The sequence below is a fragment of the Micromys minutus genome (assembly GCF_963924665.1).
Source record: "Micromys minutus genome assembly, chromosome: 33".
Lineage (NCBI taxonomy): Eukaryota > Metazoa > Chordata > Mammalia > Rodentia > Muridae > Micromys > Micromys minutus.
Genome location: NC_137968.1, coordinates 2868628 through 2877952, shown reverse-complemented (window position 1 = coordinate 2877952; position 9325 = coordinate 2868628). Strand labels below are relative to the sequence as shown.

General features: G+C 44.9%; 1 protein-coding gene across 1 annotated transcript in view; it reads left to right on the top strand.

Moving 5' to 3' along the window:
• Positions 1-725: 725 nt before the first annotated feature.
• RNF19A (ring finger protein 19A, RBR E3 ubiquitin protein ligase) overlaps positions 726-9325 on the top strand; it is a 35141-nt gene continuing 26541 nt past the window's right edge. The window contains exon 1 of the mRNA XM_080909468.1: positions 726-948. The gene's annotated coding sequence lies outside the window, so the exon portion shown is untranslated. The remainder of the gene's footprint in view (positions 949-9325) is intronic.

The following is a 9325-nucleotide window of genomic DNA, read 5'->3' as shown; positions in this document are numbered from 1 at the left end:
AATAAGGATGGAGTGATATATTTAGATTAAGTAACAGATGGTGGATGGACATGTTGGCACCCATCACGTCCATTTCTCAGCGTTCTAAGGAAATGATCTAAGTCTTCAAGAGAAATAAACTAGGAGAGGATGGGTTCCGGACAGGAAATGGATCTGTTTATTCAACTAAGTCTATACCAAGTCTTGCGTAGGTGAAAAATTCGAAGTGTGCCCGGCTGGATCAAAAGCTGGAGGAGAATGGAACACACAGGCAAAGTAACTCTGACTATATCAGAGACTGATAAGAGCCCAGAGTAGCAGAACCCCGCCTCCACACTCCGCCTCTGCTCTCCCGGGAGGGCGCCAAGCAAGCAGGTGAACAGTGAGAAACAAAAGAGGCGGAAACAGGCTGCGAAAAGCCGAGCCCCGGTCCTCCAGCCCAGGACGAGCTCCATCTGGGGCGCAGCTCCCTCAGATCGCCGCACGGAGACCAGGTCGGGGTTACAAGAAGGGCGTCTCCCGCCCCACCGCCCGGCGCGCGTCCAGCGAGCCGCACCCCGCGGCATGGCCGGCGGCGGGAGCGCGCAGAGCGAGGCGGACGTGCCGGAGCCAGGGAACCGCGGCGAGGGAGCGGGGCGTGACGTCAAGACGCAGGGCGTGATGGGCGGGGCCACGCCGGGTGGGGCAGGAGGGGGAGGAGGGGGCGGGGCCTGAGGGCGAGGGCGGGGGGGAGAATGGCAGTGGCTGTGTTGGTTCCCGGCTGCGACGGTCCGGCTGGAGTCACTGAGGGGAGTTCGGGGACGCGGCCGCCCGCAACCGTCCCGCCGGCAGCTCTCGCCCTAGCTGAGAAGGTTCCGCGGCGGTGCTGACGGGCCGTCCTCCGTTCTTCCTTCGCTTCTTTATTTTTGCCTCCGCGGGATGGGCCTGCTCGCCCGCCGCCCCGCGCCGCCGCCGCCCTGAGCAGCTGAGGTACGGCGGGCGCCGGAGCCGCGGGGGCCGGGCGGCTCCCCTGCGGATGGGGATTGGAGGCGCCGCTCAGGCCTCGCCCTGGGGCCGGGAGACCGGCGCGGCCGTGCCCGGGGTGCGGAGCGGGCGTGGGGGCCGGGCCTACGGCCGGGACGGTGTGGTGACTGTCCACGGCGCTGCCCCGGAGCGTCCCGGGGACGCGGAGCGGACGAGCCCCGAGGGCGGCCGCCGTGGGGAGGCGGCGGGGGCGGAGCGCATTCCTGACGGGTGAAATCGGCTCTAACGGGACGCTTTCCGGGCCTCGCCGCGGACTTCGCCCCCCGGTTCCCTGCCGCCTGGGGCCCGGGAGGGCGGCGGGGAGATGTCCGCCTCCTTCGCGAGCGGAGGTCGCGGACACAGGCAGGCACCGGCGCGGACAGCCGTGTGGCCTGGGGGGTGAAGCGTGTGAACGGGGGTCTTCCGGGACTCCACCTCCGGGGTGTTCCCTGCCCTCACCCCGAGTGAGGCCACCACTTTGAATCGCCGGTTTTCCCTTCCATCTGGGTTTTCCGCCGTGCTCTCTTCTCTTTTTTCCATTTCCATTAATGGGAAGACGTGGTTTAGGGTTCTTTAGTCCCGAGACAAGGGCAGCAAATAAAAGAGGGAAGAGGATGGTGAAGACTATATATGGGAGAAAGGTTTAATTTTTGTTCGTTGGCGCCCTTGGAGATAGCAAAATACACGACCGATGCTTTACTTTGTGTAGGGGTTTACTGTTGAGAGTGTCGCAGGATGTTGGTGATGCTAGAAAGGACGGCCTTTAAATGCCGCTGCAATTTTCAAACCTAGGGGTTGATGATGAAAGTGGTCCTTCCCTTCCTTGGTGCCTTCAAAATATTTTGATCTTCCTCATTCTACTTTGGTGTGTGTGTGTGTGTGTGTGTACGCACCTAGCAGTCTTCGATTATTTCTTATTTTACCCTGAATTTCTTGACCCTTTTCATTGTATGTAGTGTGATGGTATACTTGTCTTTTTCCGGTTTTGCTGTAAACCGGTCTCTGTGCACATCTTACTGCTTCTGTTTGTAATTCAAGTCATTTCCATATTTGCCTGCTTAAGCTTCCTTAACGAGGAGCTGTCTGTAGTGAATTAAAATGTAAATATTTAGAAAATGGTGCTGCCCTTACTTTCAAATGTTCTTCACTTGGTTCTTGAAATTTCATGGACAGAGATTTGGTATTAATTTGGGACTTACTAAACCAAATTAACCAAATTATGCAAAGCAAAAGCAAGCCTTCTCTTTCTATAAAAACAAAAGCAAAACCACTGTATACAGTGTAAGCTTAAATTTCATGTGACCATGGCTAAATTTTAATGTCACTGCAAAGTGTGAGGAAGAATGCATATGACAGCTAACCTGGGTGTGCTTCTGTTATATCATTGATTCTCGTTCCAGAACCCCATAGGTTAATGTTTTTTAATTGCAGGATTATTTTAGAAGTTGAAGCAAGCCTATGGCTTACTGAAATAGCTGCACGAGCCTTCTCATCTTGGAGATGCCTTGGTTGAACATTAGAACTATCAAGAATTGCTCATTGTACTGTTGCCTAGCAAATGTTAGAGTTTAATTTTGAATATTTGTGGCAGTGTGTTGAAATTTTGGTGCCTTTTTTTAACCTGGCAAAATGATAGTGCCATATTATTTTCTACTGAAGTGTTTTTAAAGATACTTCGGCACTAGTTAGGAAGTAAATGGACTTGACTTGCCGTGTTTGAACCCGGCATCCAAACAATACTTCTGCAGTTGTGAGTATCATGGACTCGGGAGTCATTGCCCCACCCCTTCTGTTTTTGAGGAAGGGTTTCACTATGTAACCTTGGTCTCCATCTTGCTATGTATACAAGGCTGGCCTTGAACTCACAGAGTACTTGCGCCTGATAGTGTTAAAGGCCTGTGCTCCTTGCCTAGCTTGGAGACACCACTGTACTTCAGTGGGATATATTTAGGCAGACATTTGTGAGGTAGTTCTGAGGATAGGGCCTTGCACAAGCTAGACAAGCATCTTAGCGCCTCCGCCCTCTTTGTCTGAGACAAGCTCTTTATCATTGTTTTTTCTTCTTTCCTGTCTTTAGAAAAGGCTCTTGTATATTTGCATGACAAACCTTGTTTTTTTCCTAAGCACTTAGATATAACACAGAAAAACCTTAAGTTTTTAGTCCCATGGCACCTAAAAAACATATTCTCTAATCACCTGCCTCCCACCTCTTCATGTTAGTATCTGTTTGTATGTAATTTAGCTACTCTAGAGATTGAGGTGGAAACATTATTAGACGCTAACAGCAATTTAGCTAGACCCCATGGGAACAGCAACAGTAATACCACTCCTCCTCCTCCTCCTCCTCCTCCTCATCATCATCATCAAATGTAGTTTCCTGATGTTTCTAAGAACACAATAATTGTGATAACTTGTAAACATCCATAGTCAAGTGCTTGGCATGGAGTGAGCTGGTGATAAATTTGGGTACTTTTATGTCAGAGTTACTCTCATATATATATATATATATATATATATATATATATATATATATATACACACACACACACACACACACACACAGTTTTAGAGGTTGTTACTTGTCTTCCCGACGGTACTGTGAGCGACAGTTCTCAAACACAGCCTCGTCCTTACTGACTAAGCACGTGCTCTTCTATTGATTTTATAGTTGAGGCTTAGCTACAAAACAAAACAAAACATTGGGCATCTTGGGCTAACAGCCAAAGTTGAATTTCTAAAGTAGCATTTGATTGCATATTACGTTGCATTTTTCCGGCAAGTTCTTCCGAACAGAGTAATTGCCAGTTTTAAAAGGCTGATAGGGACTACTCTGGCTAAATGACTAGGCTGACTCCTATTGGCAGATATCATAGATTAGTTATGAAGAGTAACTGCGTCTTCTTTACCTAGGCAGTTCTGCCCTCCATCTAGGAATCATTTTCCTTTCTTCTCTAAGTCACCATGCCAAGCCTTTGTCAACCAACGCAGGGTGCGATACTGAGGCATAGGTGAGCACAGCTGTGCAGCCAAGGAGCGCAGGGGAATTCACTGCCTGACACTTCCGTGTTCCAGATGGAGTAGACTTCAGCCAAAAAGGCAGCGGAATAGTTTTAGGTGTTTAAGATTTGGACACTTCATTAGTTGTCACATGTCATACGTGGTATATGAGAGTGGAAAAAAAAGCACATTTTTCATAAGAGTGCCTTTAAAATACATATTACTATATTGCTTTCATTGTTATTACTAATTTGAAGAATTCTTTTATTGTGTTTTCATGTATGTGGTTTTTTGCCTACATGTAAGTCTGTGTAGGACATGTGTTCAGTTTCTGTGGAGCCCAGAAGAGGGCATCAGATGCCCTTGGAACTGGAGTTTCAGTGGCTATTAGCCCTATTGTTTTGTTTTAGAAGTTTCATTTAGAAGAGTTTTGCTAAGAGTTTCAATAGGAGAGAATTAGTGAGGTGCTGTACCTTAAAAGATAAGTTTGTATATTGAGTTTTGAAGCATGGTTTGGGCCAGAAACTACCTTTGTTTAATTTAAGCCCAAAAAGAACTTCAGACCTGTATCTTTACTCCACAAAGCTGAAGTTGTCTCTTGAAAGTTGTGTACCCTAATATTCTTATTCCACCTCCCTAGTGACCCCTAAGGGTGAAATGGCTCTTGCTGTACTGTGAGTAGCTAGCATGTTGTCACTTGAACTGCTAAAATTGAATCATAAGGAGCAGATTAGTTAGGGAGGACCAGAAGCCAGGGCAGATTATTAGGAAACTGATAACGTTAGCAGGAGGCAGAGGGAGGTAGATCTCTGAGTTCTAGGCCAGCCTAGTCTACATACAGAGTTCAGGCCAGCCAGAGCTACACAGTGAGATCCTTTCTCTCCTCTCACCACACACAGCCCAGGCTGGCGTGTCCTGATCCTTCTTCTCTCAAGTTATGGAATTATAAACTCTGATTATGTGGTGCTGGGTTCAGACTCTGGGCCTTGTGCATGCTAGGTAAGCACTCTACCAACTGAGCTACATCCCTAGCCCAAGGCAGCTATTTATAGAGATACTGTGAGCCACAATTGTGATTTAAGATTTCCAGTGTCATATTAAGAAACTTGAAAAAATAAAGTGAAACTAATTTTTGTAGTAAGTTTTATTTAGTCCAGCACACCCCAAATGTCATTCCAACATGACTAACGGGTGCCTTTCATTTTGTCATCCTCACAGTGGAGTGTGGCTCTAAGAGCGTTTTCTATGGCGTGTTTCTTCTTGCAGAGGTTCTTTGTCTTCTTATTTTCATCTTGGTCGTTTTTTTTTTTTTTTTTTTTTTTTTTTTTAACAGAATTGGCACTTGCGCTACCAGGGTTATTGAGTTGGACTGAGAGGTGCCAGGCTTCTGCTCTGCTTTACTGCGCTCCTCTTTCCCTGTCCGTAAGAGTGCGCTGCCTTTGTGAATTAGTATAAACTAATTAGGCATGTGCAGCTCTGGCTACTCTGACTCTGCAGAAGAGCTCTTCATGAACAGCACCGTGTCGTACTCTGCTTAGTGTGGTATAAAAACAGAAGAGATCCCAACAGGATTGTTACAAATGGAGTGCTGCTACCACCTCTAAGCCTGTTCTCCCCTTGGTTTGGAATCTGTTAAAATAATGTCCAGGTTGCCACAAAATCCAGGGATAGATACCCTTAGAAGGGGAAAACAGGAAATTGTAGACGACATGGAGGAAGGAGGCGGTGCCAGGAGACTGAGATTGGAGTGGTACAGCCAAAACCCAGAGCTACAGGAGGCATAGAATAGCTGGTCCTCCAGAGTGCAGGAGGGAACACAGCCCCACCTCTAATCTCAGAATTTAGAAAGCAAATACCTGCTGCTTTAAGTACCACTAGTGTGTGGTGAGTTGACAGCACCCACAAGAAACTAATAGACATCCAGACGTCTCCAGTGACAAAGGTTTGTGCTTGTCCTGCTGTCGTGCACTGTGGTTGTCAGGCACTGGACAGTTACATCCTAATCCTTTCTTAGACCTGTTGGAAGCCTCAACAGGCTTAGGGAGTGGATTGTATCCTGTGTGTTCTGCTGCTCTTGCTCTGTCTTTTCTTCCACTTTCCCCAGCATGTTTCCTTTTTGCTCTTCACTTAAGGTGTCATTCATACTTGGGGGACAGGGGAGTAAACTGACAAGGATAAGCTAACACTCTGTCTCCTTAAAGTGTCCTTACTATGAGATTTTCCTGCCACTTTGTCCTGTACCCTAATGTTAGACGATTTTACACATCACCCTAATGACACTCCCAAGTTCCATTTCTAGGCCTGCCTCAACGCCCACTCCCAGCTCCAGAAGGCACATTTCCACCAAAGTAGTTGTTGTGAGGTGGTCCCAGGGTCTTAGAACCTTTTAACTTTATCATAATGGCTGCTTTTCAAATATTCTTTAGGTTAATGCCCCTTAGGAGTCAATAGTTAAGTATCTACTGTCTCCCTACTAATATGTCCCTGTTATCAGAAGAGACTGGAATGAGCTAGCCAGATGTTTTTAGTCTTTCCCCACCAGTTGAATGGCTGTTACCTTCTTCTATAGCAGTGTACTATTTTCTAATTCGTCGGCAGTGGATATTATTTTAATGGGTATGATTGAAATTACAGAGCACCGTTCTGCTCTACTTTCTAGTAAAGAGCTGGGCTTCCATAGGTACATGTAGCAGGTGAGTGTGAAGCTGTTCAAGACCTATGTCTCCTGGGCTTTAGCATGTGGGACTAGTTTATTCTGAATTTTAGTTTCTGTTTCTGGGAATCATAGAAAGTATCTTAGGCGTAGAAGCTGTGTATATGGCCTTGGAGAACTGTACTTCTCAAATGTGGAGTGGATTTTTAAAGGTAGGTACTTGTCTATGCTAATGATTAGTCCCTCCCCCATATTTATAAGTAATGTTATGAAGGTATTCGTTCTGTGTTTAATCATAGATCACTAGAGATAGGCCTGTCTTAGCTATTTAAATGTGAGAAGATTGAAAACACTATATTTACTTTCAAGAAATTAATGTATTTAAACAATGTATTCCAAATTTCCAGAAGGCTGGCTATACTGGTGAGAAGCCATTTCAGCCTGGGGGGATGGGTCGGGGTTAGGGGCGCTTGCTGTTCTTCTAAGGGGTCTGAGTTTGGAACCCAGCACTCACAGACTGTTCACAGCTGATGGAAACTGTAGGTCCAGGGGATTTAGCATCCTTTTAGGGGCCCTGAGGGCACTCATGAACATGGTGCGTGTACATGGATGGAAGTTACAGCAGATAGAAGGCGACAAAAGAAAAAGTTGACAAAGTTGAAGGTAGAATAACAAGCCAAGTTAATGAATGGGGCGGGGACACAAAGTGAGCATAGCTATTGGCCAGTCTGAGCGAGCCTGGTCGGTAGAGCTAGGACTCCACAGTGAGGCCTAACCTCCCTCCCCAATTCATTAGATTGTGTCGTTTACTTCCCGTGGGGTGAGTGGGTGCCATACACAAGTGGGGAAATCCAAGGGTGTGAATTGTAAAATTTCCTCATTGGAAAATCGCTGTACAACTGAATTTTTAAAAAAGATATTTGACATAAGAGCAGGCGTGTGTGCATGTGTGTATTGTGTGTGTGTATAAAATTAAATGATTTTCAGAAACACCTGACTACCTGGACAGTCCCCTATTCTTAAAATGTTGGAGTATCTGTCTTCAGTCTTCTGGCCCAGAGTCATCTGACAGACCTTAAGTGAAGCAGGAATTGCAAAGAACTAGCTCACTGTCCTGTAGACCTAAGCTGCCGACTATCCTGCCATTTCGTGTCCTTTCCTGGACAGCATTTTTGTATGTAGATGAATTAGGACAATTCTTGCCCAGTGGCTACCTTGCCACAGCTGGAGCAACTGCATATGGAGGTTAGGATGCTCAGTGTCGTCTTTGTAGTGGGTGGGGACTGTCGGGAGCAGACATGTCTCCTGGTTGATAATGGGATAATGTTAAATGTCATTTCTGTGGCTCTCTGATGCTTTGGAAGACTATATAAGGTATATTTGAACTGTTAAACGGGACTACTGTTAGTTATTTCTAATTGAATAATAATAAAAGCACCTTATTATAATTAAATCAGAATCTAATATGATCATTAGTTTACTATCTGGCCCTTAACTTACATTACTTAATTATCCTAAACAGTTTGTAATAGCAGCTATTAGAAGGACTGGGTCTAAGCCTTGTATTCTTAAGTGAGTTGCACAGGAACACTGCCTATCTAGGAATGCTAATATTAATTTCAAATTTTGTATCAATATAAAAATTTATACCAACGAAAACCTTAAATCTGTATCAATATATAAATTCTGTACCAGTGTTAAGAAATTAAAATTCCAATTTTGCATCAGTTATAAATACTTCTATCAATGTAAGATTATGGATATACAATGCTTGGTTTAAGAATAAATTTAGTAATCCATCTCATCTATTTCCTCCTGCTCAAAATTATGGCTGTTTCCAAATTATCCTTTAAAATGACAACCTATCTATAATTTATAAAACAACCATAACCAGATATACAAACCCAAGGGACCATGATGACAGTTCTCCACAGCTTCTTCCTGCTGAATTGGGGTGATGAGAAGTTTTCAGAGGGGTGTGAAGGGGCAGGAAAATTAGAAAAGTTGGTTGGATTTAAGAAGGCTGCTTTAGCGTCTGTTATCTCTGTATGTTTAGGAGTTCTGGGATCTGTCTGAAGGGCTGGATGAACCAAGTCCACAGGGAATCTGTGCTCATGCAGACACACACACACACACACACACACACACACACATGCACTTTTCATATTATAAGGGCAAGTCCACCATCAGGAAATTTTTCTTGAAGTATTAATCTCTAAACCTTTTGTCTGGGTGTATATTTGTGTGGTGTGTGTGTGTGTGTGTGTGTGTGTGTGTGTGTGTGTGTGTGTGTTTGGGGAATGAACTCACTAGCATACCATGCTTTTTAAAAGTTTGGTTTTGGGGGAATGAACTCATTAGCAGCTGTCTCCCTATTCCTGCAGACATTTAAAAAAAAAATCTAGCCTTCCTCATTTCCAAAGTTACCTCTATGAATTATAAGTCATTTAGGTACCTGATTAGGCAATGTTTATCAATAGGATACTTCTAATCTGTAATTCTTGAAATTGTCTAGTGTTGATAATAATTGACATATTCTATTGTATCCTACAGAACTTGTAGGGTAAAAAAAAGATTACATCAGCACTAGCAAACCTAAGCATTTATTTAGCAAATACAATTTTCTGAAGCTACACATTGTGTAGGGTGCCAGTGAGACACAGCTTATCTTACATTTCATTTCCATTAATATGT